Source organism: Alligator mississippiensis, unplaced genomic scaffold (genome assembly GCF_030867095.1).
Source record: "Alligator mississippiensis isolate rAllMis1 unplaced genomic scaffold, rAllMis1 scaffold_28, whole genome shotgun sequence".
NCBI lineage: Eukaryota > Metazoa > Chordata > Crocodylia > Alligatoridae > Alligator > Alligator mississippiensis.
The window spans coordinates 2,623-22,493 of NW_026775377.1; the positions used below are offsets into that span (position 1 = coordinate 2,623).

General features: G+C 55.1%; 1 long non-coding RNA gene and 2 other non-coding genes across 3 annotated transcripts in view; 2 read left to right on the forward strand and 1 right to left on the reverse strand.

Annotated features, from left to right (window-relative positions):
• Window positions 1-722: 722 nt before the first annotated feature.
• Window positions 723-19,871, reverse strand: part of LOC132247341 (uncharacterized) — a 39,285-nt gene continuing 20,136 nt past the window's right edge. Inside the window, exons 2-4 of the long non-coding RNA XR_009458639.1 lie at window positions 5,514-9,663; window positions 4,851-4,916; window positions 723-3,539 (exon numbers count right to left, since the gene is read on the reverse strand). This is a non-coding gene — a long non-coding RNA (uncharacterized LOC132247341). The remainder of the gene's footprint in view (window positions 3,540-4,850; window positions 4,917-5,513; window positions 9,664-19,871) is intronic.
• On the forward strand, window positions 15,094-15,284 carry LOC132247346 (U2 spliceosomal RNA). Its single transcript, XR_009458647.1, has one exon. It is a non-coding gene; the product is annotated as a U2 spliceosomal RNA (small nuclear RNA).
• On the forward strand, window positions 17,864-18,057 carry LOC132247348 (U2 spliceosomal RNA). The gene has a single exon (XR_009458650.1). It is a non-coding gene; the product is annotated as a U2 spliceosomal RNA (small nuclear RNA).

Here is a 19,871-nt window from a genome sequence, read left to right on the forward strand (position 1 = left end):
GGACCTACTCCATACAGAGATTCCTGTTCTTGCTAACATTGTTCAAGGGTACAACTTAACTTTAAACATAAAGTACATTTGTAAAAGTATCTACAACTGTATTTTCACTACAAATGCACCTTATATAAAAATAATAATGATATAATAAAAAGAAAAGGGATGTCTGAACACCTGGCGGCTGCCTGAACATCCCAGGGCCAGCCACGCACAAAACACCAGCTAACTCCTAATGTTATCATAATTTCAGTACAATATTAATGAATGCTGAATCAAAGGGAGGAGGAAGAAAGAGGAGCAGTAGAGTTGCAAATACATCTTGTTAAGAAGCACTCTGACCTTTTAGACATCTTGTTCATGAGAGTGCAACTGCTGAAAAAGATGACCTTTAACCAGACTGTTTAACTGATAAATATTTTATTGCATTAAATAATAGAAACAGAAATGTTTTAACTATATACAGTTGGCCATCTCAGGAATGGAGGTTGCACAGCCATTCTGCAGACCCTGTCTGGATGCACGTCCGTGCTTTTGCCACATGTAGATGAAAACCGGAACTGACACAGGCTGGGGGCTAAAAACCTGATCCTGCCAAACCTTCCCAGAGCCCAGAAATCCCCTGCAGATCCTGCATACCCATAATCCCTCCCGTGGATTGTGCTTACCCTCCACCCTCCAAGATTGTGCCTACCCATTCCCCACCCAACCCCCCATGCATTGCACCCCCCCACCCCCTTCCCCTGCAGACATCCCCTGCCCCCTGCCCCTCTGCCAATGCCCCCCTATCTAGGGTTACCAGGGGGAGCAGGGAAACGTGGGTTGGGAATGAGGAGCACCAGCAGGGCTGGGGGAGGTCAGGAGTGAGGGATGCCGGCAGGGCTGGGAGGGAGCGGGGTGCTGCACACCTGAGACACCTGAGCTGGAGCAGGCATTTCTCAGTTAAAAAGGCTCTGTGCACCCAGCCAGGGGCGTACACACACGACTTCACCAAACCATTTCTATTGCATACGGATGCCTCCAACGCGGCAGTAGGTGCGGTGCTGTCCCAGACACGGGAGGTGGGGAACATCCAGTGGCCTCCATTAGTCAATATTGCTATTGGGTCTGCTCCCCAGGGGGACACATGGGTTCATGCCTGTTGTGTCCCTGGGAGCCGAAGACCCGGGCGCCCCAGCGAAGAGCCAGGAGGTAGGAGCTCGGCCGTGAGAGGGGGCGAGTGAGCCCAGGGGTGCTTGTAAAGCGTGAGGAAGTGCGAGTGTGTGCGTCAGTGAGTGTGTGCATGTGTGTGTTTGGGGCCATGCTGGGCAGGACATGTCAGCTGAGTGGAGCCCGGGAGGGAACCCCCCCCGCAAGTCCCTACTTAGCTGAGCCCCCCCGGGAGCCCCGGGAACAGAGCGCACGAACAGGTGCAGCCCAACTGGGGAGCAGCGGTTTGCACAGGAGCTCGTGCAGAGGGGCGTGCAAAGGGCACCCAGAGGGCTGGTCCAAGCAAGCGGCCTGAGCCCACGGGCCTGAAGAGCAGCTGCTGAGACCAGGTAAGTACGAGACGTAGTTCGCAGCTGTGGCAGTGGCTCACCGTGCCTGTCAGCTTCAGCTGCCCTGCGCCCAGACCCCAGGCAGACAGAGCGTGCAGCCCTGGCCCTGGACGGCGGGGCTGCCTGGGGTGGCAGCGGTGCTGGCCCCGAGCACAGGCGCTCCCCCACTTGTGGGATGTGCTCCTTGCTGGAGTCCCTGGAGGGCCAAGTGCGGGAGCCTGAGCAGGAGGGACGCCAGCTGTGCACATCGGGGCCTATGAAGACCACATCGACAACTACCGCCGGGCCCTACTCCAGGGAAACGGCACAGAGAAGAAGGATGGGGAGGAGAAGGGGGAGGAGGTGGCCACGAAGAAGACTGGCCACAAAAACCCCCTGGAGCTACCTGGAAAACAGTCGTCTCCAGGTCCAGCACACACAGAGCTGGGCCACTCCTCCCTGGCACTGCACTACAGGTAGCTCCCCGCCCCACGCAGGAGACTCAAATCCACCAAACTCTGCAAGCCCCTGCACTAGACTCCTTGCTTCCTTCACCACTACACCCCCATGGCTCCTCCCTGTGTGACCTCCTACCACACCACCACACCCCCACCACTGCCCTCCCTGCACTCCCACTCTCGAGCCCATGTCAGTAAGGGAGAGGGTTTGGGGCAGTGGGGGAACGGGAGCGGAGCAGCACTGGCAGCATCCTCCGTTCCTCTGCCCTGTGGGGGGAGGCGGAAAGGGGGAGCAAACCACCGATTGCTGCAGCCTCGTGGAGATTTCCAAGTGCTCCAGCCAGGGGCCACTGCAGAGGCCGTGCAATGTCCTGCAGTGGTTCCTTTTTTGAAACAGCCCCAAGCCAGCTATGCCTGGAGACATTTCAAATGTCATGTCTGCCTGCACCTTAAGACTGAGGTGCATTGAGTTATGCGTGACTTGATCTGAGTGCTCTCCACTTTGTGCATGTGCTTATATTTTAGCTGTGGAATATCAAACCGATCCAGAAGATATTCCATAGTGCAGGAGCTATTCTCTTTGATAACAGGAAGGAGCATTTTAACAGCACACAAGTTTTACGCTATGTCCACTAAATTGCCCACAGCTTACCCTGTGAGAGCACGTGTCAAAGTGCACACGTTCTAGATCAAGGATTGGTAGTCGGGGTGCCCCAGGGGACCTTTCAAGGGTGCCACAGAGGATGTCTCCAGATCACAGCTGGTAGTCATCTCTAGCAGCAGTCCTCTGGGCAGCAGGCACCAAAGAAGTGTTACTTTTAATCTATGGTGTTGGTGTGCAACAAATGGCAATGAGTTGTGATGCAGAGAAGCACCCCATTTTTGTAGCTATGGAAATGAATGACAAAAGTCTCTGTGAATAAAGACAGCATCCTTTGCAACTGCCTCCTCAGCAATCATCAAACTCAGCACTTTGCATTCAAAATGGGGCCTCAACCCTCCGCCTCAGGATGTCTCCAAATACAATTGGTTTCTGATCAAACAGGACTGTCGTGGGGGACGGTCAAATTCTGACGGCTTCTCAAAGTCTGGAACAACTTCCGATCTGGATGGGTAAAGACAGCCCCGCCGGTACTAGCTCAATTTGCCATTTGGTTGCGATGTTGAAAGAGTAATTGGCTTTCTTACCAGTTAGGCTACAAATGGACATGGTTAGTTTGGAAAGGGTTCTTCAAAAGGGAGGATAACATCTAGGATTTTTAAGTGGAGGCACTCCCGGAGTGGGCAGACAGGGGTACAACTACTCATTTTTGCCCCCGGGGCATAGAAGGGAGGGTGGGTTGTGCGTGGGGGAGACCGAGCGGTGGATGGTCTTACCCGCTCCTGGCCTGCCCGCTGCAGCCGCAGCTGCTGCCGCCACACAGCGTCCCAGGCCCTTGACTCTGCTGTGGCAAACATCTGCTGCCCTGTCTGGCTGCCTGCTTCGGGCCTCGGCTCCCGCGTGCGGCAGTGCTTGAGGCAGGATGGCAGAGGGATGCATCTCCATCCTTGTCCCTCCTCCTGAGATGCCCTGTTGAGGAGTTCAAAACCTAGTTAATTGGAAATTATTACTTCTACTGGCGTAAGGAGCCAAGGTGCTTAGGTACTAAGCACATCTACACCTTTCAAAATAAAACCAAAATAAATCAGAGAGAAAAAAAAAGAAAAGAATTCAAAATGCAATGGTGCCATTTCTTTGTACACATAAAGCGTGGCCCGATGAGTGTCCCGATGAGCGTGCACAAACTGCGGAAAGAGGGAGCATTGCTCCCCCTTTCATGCAGTTTGTGGCACTTCAAACCCATGTCAGGCCCCACAGACCGCACGTGGTGCACATGCACTCATTTGCCATACTGCACATTTACAGCGTGGTGCCGAAGTTTGACGTTGGGAGATCCTGGTGTCAAAAAAGAAAAGAAACAGAAGCGGCACGGTCCACGTGGCAACAGTGTGTGCTGCCAGAAACACAGGCTGGCTGGGCAGAGCTCTGCTGAATGCATGTACTACTAAAAGCAAAATGCAAAAACATTGCTCTTATTTCAGTGAGTCACTATGAGGTCCTATACGCGTGCAGGGAGCCCGCTCTGACACGCTGGACATGCAGCACGCTGGAGCAGACTCAATTAATTGAGTCTGCCAGATCCTTGTGTAAAGAACAATAGGGAAGATCCTAAAGTTACAATTAAATAAATGTATATCCTTACTTTAAGTTCAAAAGCATGCCATCATGGATGTAAATCCCGCAGAGTCAATGGACAGTAACCAATGAAACTGGAAGCAGAATTTTGGGGTCGGTTCAATTACCAAAAAAGCCAACAGAAAAACTGGTATTGCTGGGTTGAGCCCTCGCCCTTTTCCTCAGTGCTCAACCAGGGCAAAGTTAGCAGCAATAGCATCTTCTCCTTCCCTAGAGTAAAGAGGGGAATGGAAATGAAGTAAGGCGTCGTTGCGTGTCTGCGGGCCTCGGGGCTCGGTCTTTCTGCACGGGCTCTCTCCGAATCCTGCGTGGAGTATATTGCCTTTTCTGGCCCTGCTCCAGCGCTCACTGCACCGCTATGCGCAGCGACCTGGCTGGGCCGTCTCCTTTCCAGCGCAGCTCCCTGCCCTTCCCCTCGCCATGAACACAGAATCGTTACACGGAGATGGCATTAATCACCCTGAACTTCACGTGCTGCAGTCGACAGCGACAGGGGTGTTTGGTCACACGCACTACTCATTTCCTTACCACGCATTGTGAAGATCTGCTGAGCACTGCTTTCCTCAATTCACACCTGACTCTCTCAAATTAGGCAAGGCAAAAAGAGTATGTGACAGTGAGAATTGGCATCTCTATTTGATTTACCTTCCTCTCTTTCCAAAGGATCCCATATTTTTCTCCTGGGATAAAAGACTGTCCAGTCTTCTGTAGCTGTATGAAAGAAATATTGAAGAGCAAGTTGAAACCACAACCAGTCATTCCCAGTTACTTGATGTCTGGAGCGAGGGACAGCATCATGGCCGGGGGGCAGGGTACTGCAGTTTGGGGTGAGGGGCACTGGCAGGGCTGGGGTCAGTGGGTTGGGAGTGAGGGGCAGCAGCAGGGCTGGCGCGGGCTATGGCTTGGCACTGAGAGGCAACAGCATGGGCAGGGACAGGGCACTGGCATGTCTCTGCCCCCCACTGTCATATCCCCTGTCCCCCCTCCGCCATGTGACAGGTGTCCTGCATTTTGGACATGGAAATATGGAAACCCTAAAGCAACCATCCGCATCCTCACTGCCTGCTCCGCTGCACCCCTCACCTTGCCTGCCCAGCCAAATAGCATCGCTCCAAGCACTCCCCCCGCCTCCCCCATGTCAGGCCAGCACACCTCGTCTTCAACCCTTGGCTTGTACTGAAGCGGACTGAAGTCATGTTTAGGAAAGAAACGAAAGCATAAAAGTGACAATACCCCCAGCCACAAGTCACCCACCCCTACGACCCCCCAAGTGTGGGTGCAAACACCCCCTCATTTGCCCACACTTACCCTTGCGGTCAGGGTGACACCAAGGACACAGGTGTGACCTGACTCCAAGCAGTGTTGGCTCGGGAGCAGTCCAACTGCTGTGCGCGTCTCCAGGAGCCGCACGGCGACGAGCCGGTTCTAGAAGGGGCCATTGTGATGCGCGTCACCTTCTCCGGGTCTCCCCGTGTTCACGTCTCGGCCATGTCCGGCCGCACTGCTGCATCAGCCTCCAGGTGTGAGACAGGGCTGGGCTTGCACGCGGCCTGATGGTGCTCACAACGAGGGACTTCGCACAGGACTGGCCCCTGCCAGGGTTTCCCTCCGGGGCACTGTGACAGCGGATGAGGAAAGGGACTCCAACACCGGGTCCTAACGAACACCATTTCTTGTCTGTGCACAAGAACAGACGGCCCAGGTCTGTCTCACACGTGCTCCCTGCGGTGACTCTAACTTCTATTTCTGGAGGCCGGGGGCTCCCGCTGCTCCCAGCTCTGCGCTGGGGAATACACTGTATTACTTGCCGCCTACTGTCGGCGCTTTGACGGTGTGGGTCCTCCCAGTGTCTCAGCATTGCACCGCTTTCATGGGCAACTTCCCCCAGTTTCCCTTCAAGCCCTTTCGCTTCCTGGAGGGCGAACTGTTTAACCAGATCCGTGTCCTGGATCTCCCTCTTCTGTCTTTGGTCAAACAGCCCTTGCACCAGAGCTGCGGCTGAAGAGGATCTTTCATGGATATCATGTGCTTACTGCGCCTCGAGGTAGTGCTCCTTCTCTGCCATCCTCATTTTACCTTTCCTGCCTGGTTCCTTAACCATAACCACGCTCTCACTTTCGTTTTCGATGAATGGACTGGAAGACGGACAGATCTTGGTTGAACGACTGTGTCCTGAGATTAGTCCTCAAGCTTGATGTCTTCAAATCTGGCGTTATCACCGACCGACCGCGCTGGGCATGGCTTACGGTGCTAGCAGTGCCGCGGTGCTTGCAGCGGGCATGCTGACAGCCTCTTATCCCACGGAGGGCTCCTGACAGTCGGTCCGTTCCCGCTGGGGATTTAACGAGCCCTTTGTTGGCAGCGCCTTCCAAGACGGGCAGTTTTCCTGTGCGGGGGCAGCCTCCCGCATCCGTCCCGCGCCTCCCTGGACAGAGCAGGGCCGGGCAGAAGCCACGCGCTGCGGGTCGGAGGAGAGCAGTGCCGGGGCAGGGTTCAAGTCAGGATGTCGTCATCACGCTGGGGCGTTTCTCCGCCTTCCTGCCGAGAGCGTCTCGTCTCCGCTTCCTGTGCTCCAACAGCCAGCGCGGAGGCGAGAGAGGCAGGGAGGCGGTGAGGGGACGGGAACATGAGCAAGGCAGATGCCAGTGCTGTGGGCCCCACGGGCGGGCGGGGGGCGGTGTTGCTGGAGGGGGCCGGAGGCTGCTTGTGACAGCCGAGGGAGCGGGGCGCTCGTCTGACGGTCGGGTGTGAGCACGCTGGAACGATTCAAACGAGGCAAAGCACAGGCTCCGCGCCCCAAACTGGAAAGGTGTCGCTGCATTCCAGTTGTTCTCGGTTTGTTCCTGCGCAGCGTTGAAGCGTGTTCATGCTCGGTGACAAAGCTCGTTCACCCTGCGTGATGAAGTAGGTTCACACACAACAGCGAAGCACGTGGACACACAACGAAATGTGTGCACACAAACAGCGAAGCCTGTTCACGCGCAGTAGCGAGCGGTCTAAATGTTGTTAGGCGTGAGCTCCCTGAGAGCAACCGAGATGAAGCAGAGGAGAGGCCCCACACACCAAACTGGAAAGGTTTTGCTCTGGTTCAATCCTCAGCTCCTTCACAGGCAGCAGTTAAAGTGTGTTCACGTTCAATGATGAGGCGTGTTCAAATGCAATTAGGTGCGTTCACACTCAGCGATTTAAGAGCGTTGAAACTCGTTTACACGCAGCGTTTAAGCACATTCGCATAGACGAGTGACGCGCCTTCCCTTCCTCCTCAGGGATTAGAGCTTAATAGCAGCTGTCCCTTTGAACCCTGCCCCTGGGGAAGGACTCCCAGCGTGCCTGTGTGCCGCTAAGAGAGCTGTCGCTGGGAGCAGGGCCCCGCTGGACTGGAGAGGGTTGATGTGAGACGCTGCCATCGTGGGGCTGAGGCTTCCTTGCAAATCTGGCGCCTCTGTCTCCGGTTGGCAGCCAGCGAGAGACGGGGGCAATGAATCTGGGCACGCCTCTGGACTGCCTGGGTGAGCAGGGGCACCGTGGTGCCTTGCACTCGCTGGGCAGGAGACGTTGCGGGAGGGGTGTCGTGCAGGCTCACGGGGCCAGAGGATGCTGGGGATGGCTGCGGTACATGGCGTGCGCCTGGAAGGGGCCTGCGGTGGCACGCTCCAGTCCTTCCCCCGATGCCCGGTGGGTGCGGTGTGCGGGTGGTGGTTGTTGTTGTTCTCCCCCCCCGTAAGCTGTGAGCGTGTGTTGCTGAATCCTGTTGCTGATAAAGATGAAGCTGTTTGCCGTCCCACCAGTCGCTCTGCTGAACGCTGACTCGAGGACAGAAGCCCAGGGGCGTGGAGGTCTGAGTGAGTACCCCGTCCCAGGGACCCCGAGGCCAAGGCCAACACTGTATGGTGTCAGAAGTGACCTGTCGGAGTAGGCAGACCAAAGGCTCTCTACAGAAGCAAGCTTGCAAACAGTTGAGCGGAAGGAAAGCTGCCATAGCACTTTGCAAAAGCAAAGCAAACCACCGGTGCAGTTTGCTCCACAGGAGGGCCATCAAGCTGCAAAGGGCAAAGTTTGCAAACGATGCGGAAGCACACGCAAGCCTAGATCCTGCCCAGCTTTTGGAGAAACCTGTTACAAATGCTCTGGAGCGAACCACTTTGCAGAAATGTGCAAATCAAAGGGAGAGGCTCCAAAATCTGCAAAAGGAGTCAGTACCCTCTATATGGGCTCAGTGTCTGCCAAGCAGCACTCACCGACCGTTGATAAGCAGAGTGCCTGGTATAGCGCAGGTATAGCACAGGAGTTTTGATACGTTACAGTCTGCCTGGCCACTGACTCCCCAGCCCAGCCCAGCCCAGCCCCTGGCTTCTTGACTTTTCATCCCATCCAGGAAGAGCACACACCAAGTGCTGAAACCTCCTTAGCCTGACGAAGGGTTTTTGAACCCGAAAGCTTGCTTAATAACTATTCTCCAACTATTTGGGTTGGTCTAATACAAGATATCAAATTCACCCAAGGAACCTTGTCTGCCTGTGTCCTTAGACCAACACGGCTACAACCTACACCCCTGGTATAGCACAGTGATGACCGCTGGCTTGCCAGCTAATTTGAAGTTAGATACTGGAGCGGAGGCAAACGCTATTCCAGTAGCTGTAGCAAAGGCTTTGCAGGGAAAACTGCAAGGCTCAAACTCATGTTACATTAGTCGCATTTGGCGGTGCACCCATGAAACCAAAAGGTGCAGGCATTGCAGGCTGCAAATCTAGTGCTAATGAATCCGATGTACCTTTCTACCTAACCGACAATAGTGACCCACCAAGACCTGGTAGGGTGGCATGCACCACGTCAGACCTCATCAGACGAGTCCACGGAATGGCCCCGACAATACCCGCAACCAAGGCGGACCTTCTCAAACTATGTCCGGACGTTTTCGAAGGGGTGGGCCAATTTCCCGGTACCTACCACATCTGTGTTGACCCGGCAGTACCACCAGCGGTGCACAGGTGTAGAACAATTCCCTGTGCAACCCTAGGCACGTAGAAGACTGCCCTCGAAACGCTGGAAGCTGTGAGAGTCCTTACGAAGGTGACTAAACCCACACACCCTGGGTCAATAGCCTCGTGATTGCACAAAAGAAGGATGGTTCGCTACCGCTTGGTTTATACCCGCGAGACCTCAACGAGGCAGTATCGAGGCAGCACTTTTCTATTCCCGCTGTAGAGGATGTGCAAAAGAGCTTGTCAGGTAAAAAGCTGTTCACCGTTCTTGATGAAGAGGACGGCTACGGGCAAGTCAAACCGGACAAGGAATCAGCCGAGCTGCGTGCCACTTCAGTCGCCTTCCCTTTGGTGTCGAGTCGGCTAGCGAAGTATTCCCACAGAAGAACCGCGAGTGCTTTTGGGGACGTTCCAGGAATCCACATGGTCGCAGATGAACCCCGTTCCTACGTGGCAAAAACTCCCAGCAGTAATGTCTACAGGAGAAACAGAAGACATTTAAGGAAAGATCAGTCCTCAGTAGCAGCAGAACAAGTTGATGCGCCCCAGGAGACGGCAGCAGAACAAGCATCGGAAGTAAAACCAGATCACCAAGAGCAAGAGTTTCATTACATTTCAGAGGATCCACCAGTACCCACGCAGACACCTGATGGCACCACGGAAACAAAGAGTGAATGGGAGGTGAGGCTGCCTGTGAAGTACAAGGATTACGTAATGGGATCCAGACCCCTTTGGTGAGCCAAGTGCTAGCAACCTCTAGCTCCACGGTCCTGAAATGTTCCCAGTTAAAGTAGCCGCTGAGGGACTTTCAACTACGGAAGAGGGAGCTCCCCGAGTGAAGAAGGGGGATGCGGTCCACGGCGTGCGCCTGGAAGGGGCCTGCGGTGGCACGCTCCAGTCCTCCCCCCGATGCCCGGTGGGTGCGGTGTGCGGGTGGTGGGTTGTTGTTGTTCTCCCCGCAAGCTGTGAGTGCGTGCATTGCTGAATCCTGTTCCTAATAAAGATAAAGCTGTCTCCCATCCCACCCGTCTGTGCTGAATGCTGGCTCGAGGACAGAAGCCCAGGGGCATGGAGGTCTGAGTGAGTACCCCGTCCCAGGAACCTGGTGGCCACGGGCAAAGACTATAACGGCTGTGAGTGAAACAGACTCCTTGCAGACTAAGAAAATCAGAGGCACGTGAGCTTTTGTAAGCTAGCTCACTTCATCAGCAGGGATCCAGGTTTTCTCCAATTTAAAAAAATCCCCAATTTTTATATTTATATTTTTATATATATATATATATATATATATATATATATATATATATATAGTGGGGTTTCATTTTAATCATAATGGGAAATGTGGGGGTTCGAGGTTAGCGTTTTTTTAACTGAAAATTGGGGAATTGTTTTTCATCAGAGGCCCTGTTCATCGGCTGGTCAGACGGGAGTGCCGGAAGCAGCACTTCTGTCTCGAGCAGTGATGAGAATGGGAGGGGAGGAAAAAGCAGGTGCCGGCAGGGCCTGCGGTACCCTGCAGGTGTCAGTCAGCGGGGCTCGCGGCCCCCCTTTCTTTGTCCTTCCCCTTCCCTACCCTTTGGTATTCCAGTCCCTGCTTTCGGTTTAGCATCGTTGCTTCCTCCAGCTGCATCTCAGCATCCGACGAAGCAAGCTGCTGCTTACGAAAGCTGATGCATCCCTGGTTTAGTGAATCTAGGAAGGGCAGATCCGCACTGCAAATCTCCCCTGAATCCAGGCTAGCGCGGCCAGTTCCTCTCCCCACTCGGATCCTTAAAGGAGCAGGCTGAAGGCAGGCCCTTAGGTCTGCAGCCCAGAGTGAAACCTGATGCCACGGCATATCAGAGTACGGTGGATGCTCATACTCTGGTTACTTGACGAAGCTGCGCCTTAGAAACGGGTGCTGTTGATTACTTAATATGTGCATTGTGTTTTTAAAAGACTTTCAGAAACGTATCGCGTTTTCCAGCAGGGCTGTCCAGTTGTTCAGAAGCACCTCTTACACCTCATCTCCGTAGACCTCATACTTTTATTTATACCATAGACTTTTTGTAGCTTTTTTGGTTTTTTCCCTATTTCTGAATTGGGCCCTGACTTTTGGGGAGACCAGATTTTTCTGTCACGATTTGTGCTCAGCAGATAAGAGGGTGGTCAGCGCTTCTCTATAGGATACAGGAAGGTGCGACTTTTTTGAACGTATAACAAGGTGTTCGCTTTGACGTCACGCAGTATTAATACCAGTCCCGCAATACTATACTGGCAACTATAGGCCAGTCAGTCTCACCTCCATCCTCGGCAAAGTCTTTGAAAAAATTATCAAGGCTCACATTTGCGAGAGCCCGGCAGGACAAATTCTGCTGAGGGGAAACCAGCACGGGTTCGTGGCAGGCAGATCGTGCCTGACTAATCTAGTCTCTTTTTATGACCAGGTTACAAAACACCTGGACGCAGGAGTAGGGGTTGTCGTCGTTTACTTAGACTTCAGGAAGGCCTTCGATACGGTATCCCACCCCATACTGGTGAACAAGTTAAGAGGCTGTGACTTGGATGACTGCACGGTCCGGTGGGTGGCGAGTTGGCTAGAGGGTCGCACCCAGAGAGTCGTGGTGGATGGGTCGGTTTCGACCTGGAAGGTTGTGGGCAGTGGGGTCCCGCAGGGCTCGGTCCTAGGACCGATACTCTTTAACCTCTTCACCAGCGACTTGGACGAGGGAGTGAAGTGTACTCTGTCCAAGTTTGTGGACGACGCAAAGCTGTGGGGAGAAGTGGACACGCCGGAGGGCAGGGAACAGCTACAAGCAGACCTGGACAGGTTGGACAAGCGGGCAGAAAACAACAGAATGCAATTCAACAAGGAGAAATGCAAAGTGCTGCACCTAGGGAGGAAAAATGTCCAGCACACCTACAGCCTAGGAAATGACCTGCTGGGTGGCACGGAAGCAGAAAGGGATCTCGGAGTCCTAGTGGACTCCAAGATGATCGTGAGCCGGCAGTGTGACGAAGCCATCAGAAAAGCTAACGGCACTTTATCGTGCATCAGCAGATGCATGACGAACAGATCCAAGGAGGTGATACTTCCCCTCTATCGGGCGCTGGTCAGACCGCAGTTGGAGTACCGCGTGCAGTTTTGGGCGCCGCACTTCAAGAGGGATGCGGATAACTTGGAGAGGGTCCAGAGAAGGGCCACTCGTATGGTTAAGGGCTTGCAGGCCAAGCCCTACGAGGAAAGACTAGAGAACCTGGACCTTTTCAGCCTCCGCAAGAGAAGGTTGAGAGGCGACCTTGCGGCTGCCTATAAGGTCATCACTGGGGCACAGAAGGGAATTGGTGAGGCTTTACTCACCAAGGCGCCCCCGGGGGTTACAAGAAATAATGGCCACCAGCTAGCAGAGAGCAGATTTAGACTGGACATTAGGAAGAACTTCTTCACAGTTCGAGTGGCCAAGGTCTGGAACGGGCTCCCAAGGGAGGTGGTGCTCTCCCCTACCCTGGGGGTCTTCAAGAAGAGGTTGGATAGGCATCTAGCTGGGGTCATCTAGACCCAGCACTCTTTCCTGCCTAGGCAGGGGGTCGGACTTGATGATCTATTGAGGTCCCTTGCGACCCTAACATCTATGAATCTGTGAATTGTTGTTATTTTTGTTGCTGTGGTTGTGACGTTTGCTGGCAGGTCCTGAACTGACGAGTTCCGCGAACCTTCGAGGCCCCCAAAAGTCAGTTTCTGAACTGGTGTTATCGCTGACAGCGCTGGGCATTTCACGGGCCCCGCTTACTGTGCTGGCAGTGCCGCGGTATTTGCAGCGTACAGGGAGACTGACAGCCTCCCGTCCCGTTGAAGACTTCTGACTGTCAGTTCCAGCTGTGTATTTAACGCGCACTGTGTTGACACCGCCTTCCAGTAAGCGCAGGGTCCCTGTGTGGGGTCGGTCCCCTGCTCGTGTCGCGCGTGCTCCTGGAGGAAGTAGGGCCGGGCAGAGGAGAGGGCGGGCGGCCAGACGCACGTCCCCTTGCCAGGGGAGGGTTCAAGTCAGGATGTCGTCATCACGTTGGGGCGTTTCACTGCCTTCATGCAGATCCTGCGTGTCTCGGTCTCTGTCTCGTCTCCTCTCCTCACGCAGCCAGCCAGGAGGCGAGAGGCAGGGAAGCGTTGAGGGGGCAGGAATCTTTGGGATACACGAGCGAGGGAGACGCCAGTGCCGAGGGCGGTGTTGCGAGAGGGATTTCTCCCCAGGTTGCTGGGCCCAGAGGCTGCTCGTGACAGCCGAGAGGAAAGGGGCCTTTTCCAAAGGGGAGCAACAGCTCCGTTGGGATGGCGGGGTGCGAGCACGCTGAGAACGCCTCAAACGAGGCAAAGCAGAGGCTCCTCGCCCCAAGCTGGAAAGGAGCTGCTACCTTCAAGTCGTTCTCGGCTCGTGCCTGCACAGCCGTTAAGCGTGTTCGCTCAGCGTTCGCTCTGTGCGATTAAGTGCATTTTCATGCAACAGGGATGTCCACTGACACACAATTAAGTGTGTGCACAGAAACAGTGAAGTGCAATCACGTGCAAGCCTGTTCTAGTTGTTAGCTGTGAGCTAGCTGAGAACAACTAAGACGAAGCAAAGGAGAGGTGCCGCAGCCGAAACCGGAAAGGAAGGTTTTGCTTTGTTTCAGTCGTCCGCAGCTCCTTCACAGGCAACAATTAAGGGTGTTCCTGTTCAAATACCGGTGGGTGGGCTCACACTCAGTGATTAACGGGTGTTCAAGCACAACTGAAGCACAATCTCACTCTCACAGGCAACAATTAAGGGTGTTTCTGTTCAAATACAACCGGGTGGGCTCACACTCAGTGATTAACGGGTGTTCAAGCACAACTGAAGCACAATCACAGTCTCACAGGCAACAATTAAGGGTGTTCCTGTTCAAATACCGGTGGGTGGGCTCACACTCAGTGATCAACGGGTGTTCAAACACAACTGAAACACAATCACAGTCTCACAGGCAACAATTAAGGGTGTTCCCATTATACCGGTGGGTGGGCTCACACTCAGTGATCAACGGGTGTTCAAGCACAACTGCAAACATTCACACTCTCACAGGCAACAATTAAGGGTGTTCCCATTATACCGGTGGGTGGGCTCACACTCAGTGATTAACGGGTGTTCAAACACAACTGAAGCACAATCACAGTCTCACAGGCAACAATTAAGGGTGTTCCTGTTCAAATACCAGTGCGTGGGCTCACACTCAGTGATCAACGGGTGTTCAAGCACAACTGAAACACAATCACACTCTCACAGGCAACAATTAAGGGTGTTCCCGTACAAATACAACCGGGTGGGCTCACACTCAGTGATTAACAGTGTTCAAGCACAACTGAAGTACATTCCCGCTCTGCCACTAAGCACGGTGGCACCAACCAGTGAAGCGCATTGCCCCTCGGGGATTAGAGCCCGTTCCCCCTCAGGGATCAGCAGCTGCCCTTTTGATCCCCGCCCCTTTGACAAGGGCTCCCAGTGTACCCGTCTCTGCTCAGGGGCTTGCTGCTGCTGCTGCTGTTGCTGTTGCTGTTGCTGTGCTGCTGCTGGCGGGGAGAGCAGGGCTGGAGGAACGCCCCGCGAGATGCTGTCGTCATCGCGCTCGCTCTGGCTTTGAGCAAATCATCTCTCCTCTCATGGCCAGCGAGGATGAGGCGAGAGGCAGGGCAGTGTTGAGAGGGCATGAATGGGGGCGCCATTGGGCTACGTGGGAGGGGTGGGGGGGGTGCTTTGGACCTGTTGGGCACGAGAGATTGCGGAAGGACTTTTCCGTGTGGGTTTCTGGTGCCAGAAGCTTCAGGTGACGACTGTGAGCGGAGGGGCCTCCGTGGCAGCTTGCGGTGTGCTTGGGGGGGCTGCCCGTGGGGGCCCCGAGGTTTCCGAGGGGCTCACGGTATCGCTTCTCGGCCTTTTGGCTAAGATCAAGTGTAGTATCTGTTCTTATCAGTTTAATATCTGATATGTCCTCGATGTGAGGACTTTATATTAAATGGATTTTTGGAACTGGGAGATGGACTCGGAGCTTGCTCCATCCACTCCACGCATCGGCCTGGTATTGCAGTGCCTCCAGGAGCGGTGCACCTCCCCTCGGGGAGAACTTGCTGCTGTCAAAAAGTAGATCTCGTCGCTTCTTCAGAGACATCTGGGGGGGCTGGTGCCAGGCAGGAGCCTCCAGCAGTCTGGCAGGCAGGCTACTACTTGGCTGAAGCCTTCAAGAGGACAGGGTGGCTGGCTGTCTGGAGGAAAGCGGTCCCTCTGCCTGCACCTGGATGGAGAGCGTGGTCAGCAGCGTGCAGCTGAGGGGGGTGTCAGGGGCAGCCTGCTTGGTGACCCCCTGCGAACAGCTCTGTCACAGCGGAAATCCTCTGTCACAGCAGAAATCGTGGGCTTTAGGATGCCGGAAAGCCGTGGCTGTTGTCGTCACACTGTTATGAAGAAAACGAACCAAACTGAACACAGGCCGTACGGTACGGTACGGGACATCTCAGAGGTCAGATGCGAGCCAGAACTGAAAGCTGGAAGGCCTGGGAAGAGCCAGAGGCCGCCACAACACCAAGGCGAGGCTTCTGGAGCACGACGCGCTACACACCACCTACGTGGTGAGTGCATGCATCGTTTTGCCGTCGCGTGGCGTTGGAGCAGGGGGAGATGGACGGTGCGGTGGGAGGAGCGCCCCCCGTGAGCAGGGGAGACGCACAAGCCCCGTCTCCCGGCCCAAGGCTCCTGTTCAAGACTGCCACCTACAACAGCTTGCCTGGCGCCTCGTGGCTGGTGGCCATATGCAAAAGCATTGTTCTCGTGGTTGGGTGTGAACTAGCTGTGAACAACTGAGAGGCTCCACACCCAGAACTGAAAAGGCTTGGCTCCATTTAAATTGTCCTCGACTCCTTCACAGGCAACAATTCAGGGTGTTTGAAAGACTGCCTGCCAGCGCAGGCTTTTTGTTGCTCCCCTGGCGCAGGCGCAGGCAGTCTTCCACCGGGTGTCTGGCCCTTTTTTAAAGGAGCAGCGTGTCTGAAGCGCGCCTGCACGCTGCACTGCCGAGGGCCCTGCACAGCACGCGGCGGCGAGTTCTGTCTTTTGGAAGGCGTGTTAAAATGGGCCACGTCTGGCCGTACTGGAACCGGTCTCGGCTCGTTCACGCAGCAGGCCAGGCCAGGCCAGGCCAGGCCAGCAGCTTCAGGGCAAGCAGGGCAAGCGGCTTCTGAAGGAGCAGCGTGTCTGTGTTGTGGTGCTCCTGTTCAGGTACAATTAGCGGGGTTCCCACTCGGTGATTAAGGGTGTTCAACCACAACTGAAGCTCCTGGTATTGCAGTGCCTCCAGGAGCGGCGCACCCCTGTGTCAAAAAGCAGAACTCACCGTTTCCCAGGGAGCTGCTTGGGGGGTGGGGCTTGTGCTGCGCAGGGCCCTCGGCAGTCCAGCGTGCAGGTGGACTTCAGACACGCCGCTCCTTCCAACACGCCGCTCCTGTAAAAAAGGGCAAGACACCCTGTTTAATCGCTGAAAACACGGAGAACCGCTTCTTTTTTCCCCCGCGCTTGGCCTGCTGTTGCACTTTCTCCAGGACCAGCGCCAACCCAGGCCGGCAGACTGCCGGAATAAGAGCAGCAAAAAGTGAGCTGACTAGCAGCTTGCTTTTCCTTCCTCCGCTGCAGCGAGGGGTCTCGTCAGTCATGACGGGCTAGGGAAGGCGGTGCCGCCAGTACGTCCGAACGAGCGCCGGTTGCGCAAGCAACCGTGCCGCTCAGGTGAGTAGCCAAAGGGTCTCACGGTTCACCAGACCCAATAAGGAGGACGGAACGTGGGTCAACACCCCCAGGTCCCAAGGACGCCCCGATCCACTGGCAAGAACGTTCGAGGCACGTCAGGAGACCCCAGCTAGGTGGACCGCCGACTACGGATCTCGGAGGACCCTCCCAGGAGGGTGGAACCAGCGAACCCGAGACGGCGACGAACCCTGACGCACCCCCCACGATGTCGGGACCCAGGTCAGGAAGGCGCTACCGGTGAGGGCAGAGCAGCGGAAATGGGGGTTGGTAAGGTCAGGGGAGTGTCCGAGGGAACTATGCAGCAGGGAGGAAACGGTGTTCCACGTGTTATGGGAACGCTCATATGCACGGAAGGTTTGGCAGAGAGTGGCGAGGTTTTGTAAAGAGATAGGGTGGGGGGATTGTGTGAGGTACGAGGGAGCGGTGTACGGTCTGGCGAGGCGTAAAGTGTGGGAATGGGAGATTCGGGTTTTGCTGTTGTGTACACGGATGGCAGTGTGGGAAAACGAGATGTTCATTGGTCCAGAAGGGGCTTTATTTTACGTCACGGGAATGTGTTTCTTTGGCGTACGCAGAGTTGGGGTACTATCGACGGAAAGGAGAAGGGGAGTGGGAAGGTACTGATTGGAAGAAATTGTTTGAGTAAGAGGGAAGGAAGGGGGAGGGAACGGTGAAGAGAAACAACTGTTTTGATGTATGTTATGTTATGTTATTTTATGTTAAGTGTTGATATTTAAGAGAGAGCTGAAACGCTTTGTAGTTTGAATCTGTAACAAAGGGGGAAGCGGTTTTCTGTTTTGTACAGGAAAGTTTTGTTATACTATGACGTGAATGGTGTTATTTAGAGCTCCGAACCGGGAAAAGAGAACATTTTGGTGGTGGTGGTGAACGAGGTATGATTTTAATGTATATAATAAAAAAAAAATCAAAAAAAAATCTGTTCTTATCAGTTTAATATCTGATATGTCCTCGATGTGAGGACTTTATATTAAATGGATTTTTGGAACTGGGAGATGGACTCGGAGCTTGCTCCATCCACTCCACGCATCGGCCTGGTATTGCAGTGCCTCCAGGAGCGGAGCACCTCCCCTCGGGGAGAACTTGCTGCTGTCAAAAAGTAGATCTCGTCGCTTCTTCAGAGACATCTGGGGGGGCTGGTGCCGGGCAGGGGCCCCCAGCAGTCTGGCAGGCAGGCTACTACTTGTCCGAGAAGGACAGGGTGGCTGGCTGCCCGGAGGAAAGCGGTCCCTCTGCCTGCGCTTGGATGGAGAGTGCGGTCAGCAGCGTGCAGCTGAGGGGGGTGTCAGGGGCAGCCTGCTTGGTGACCCCCTGCGAACAGCTCTGTCACAACGGAAATCCTCTGTCACAGCAGAAATCGTGGGCTTTAGGATGCCAGAAAGCCGTGGATGTTGTCGTCACACTGTTATGAAGCAAAACGAACCAAACTGAACACAGGCGGTACGGTACGGTACGGTACCTCTCAGAGGTCAGATGCGAGCCAGAACTGAAAGCTGGAAGGCCTGGGAAGAGCCAGAGGCCGCCACAACACCAAGGCGAGGCTTCTGGAGCACTACGCGCTACACACCACCTACGTGGTGAGCGCATGCATCGTTTTGTCGTCGCGTGGCCTTGGAGCAGGGGGAGATGGACGGTGCGGTGGGAGGAGCACCCCCCGTGGGCAGGGGAGACGCACAAGCCCCGTCTGCTGGTCAAAGGCTCTTATTCAAGACTGCCCCCTACAACAGCTTGCCTGGCGCCTCGTGGCTGGTGGCCATACGCAAAAGCATTGTTCTCGTGGTTGGGTGTGAACTAGCTGTGAACAACTGAGAGGCTCCACACCTTTGCAAGGAAGCCTCAGCCCCACGATGGCAGCGTCTCGCATCAACCCTCTCCAGTCCAGCGGGGCCCTGCTCCCAGCGACAGCTCTCTTAGCGGCACACAGGCACGCTGGGAGTCCTTCCCCAGGGGCAGGGTTCAAAGGGGCAGCTGCTAGTAAGCTCTAATCCCTGAGGAGGAAGGGAAGGCGCGTCACTCGTCTATGCGAATGTGCTTAAACGCTGCGTGTAAACGCGTTCCAACGCTCTTAAATCGCTGAGTGTGAACGCACCTAATTGCATTTGAACACGTCTCATCATTGAGTGTGAACACGCTTTAACTGCTGCCTGTGAACGAGCCGAGGATTTAACCAGGGCAAAACCTTCCCAGTTTGGCGTGTGGGGCCTCTCCTCTGCTTCATCTCGGTTGCTCTCAGCGAGCTCACGCCTAACAACACTTAGACCGCTCGCTACTGCGCGTGACCAGGCTTCGCTGTTTGTGTGCACACATTTCGTTGTGTGTCCACGTGCTTCATTGTTGGGTGTGAACGTACTTCATCATGCAGGATGAACGAGCTTCGTCACCGAGCGTGAACACGCTTCAACGCTGCGCAGGAACAACTCGAATGCAGCGACACCTTTCCAGCTTGGGGCGCGGAGCCTGTGCTTTGCCTCGTTTGAATCGTTCCAGTGTGCTCGCACCCGACCGTCAGACGAGAGCCCCGCTCCCTCGGCTGTCACAAGCAGCCTCCGGCCCCAGGGAAAAATCCCTCCGGCAACGCCGCCCACCCCCCCCCCCGTGGGGCCCACAGCACTGGCATCTGCCTTGCTCGTGTTCCCACCCCTCACCGCCTCCCTGCCTCTCTCGCCTCCGCGCTGGCTGTTGGAGCACAGGAAGCGGAGACGAGACGCTCTCGGCAGGAAGGCGGAGAAACGCCCCAGCGTGACGACGACATCCTGACTTGAACCCTGCCCCGGCACTGCTCTCCTCAGGACCGCAGCGCGTGGCTTCTGCCCGGCCCTGCTCCATCCAGGGAGACGCAGGATGGACGCGGGAGGCTGTCCCCGCACAGGAAAACTGCCCGTCTC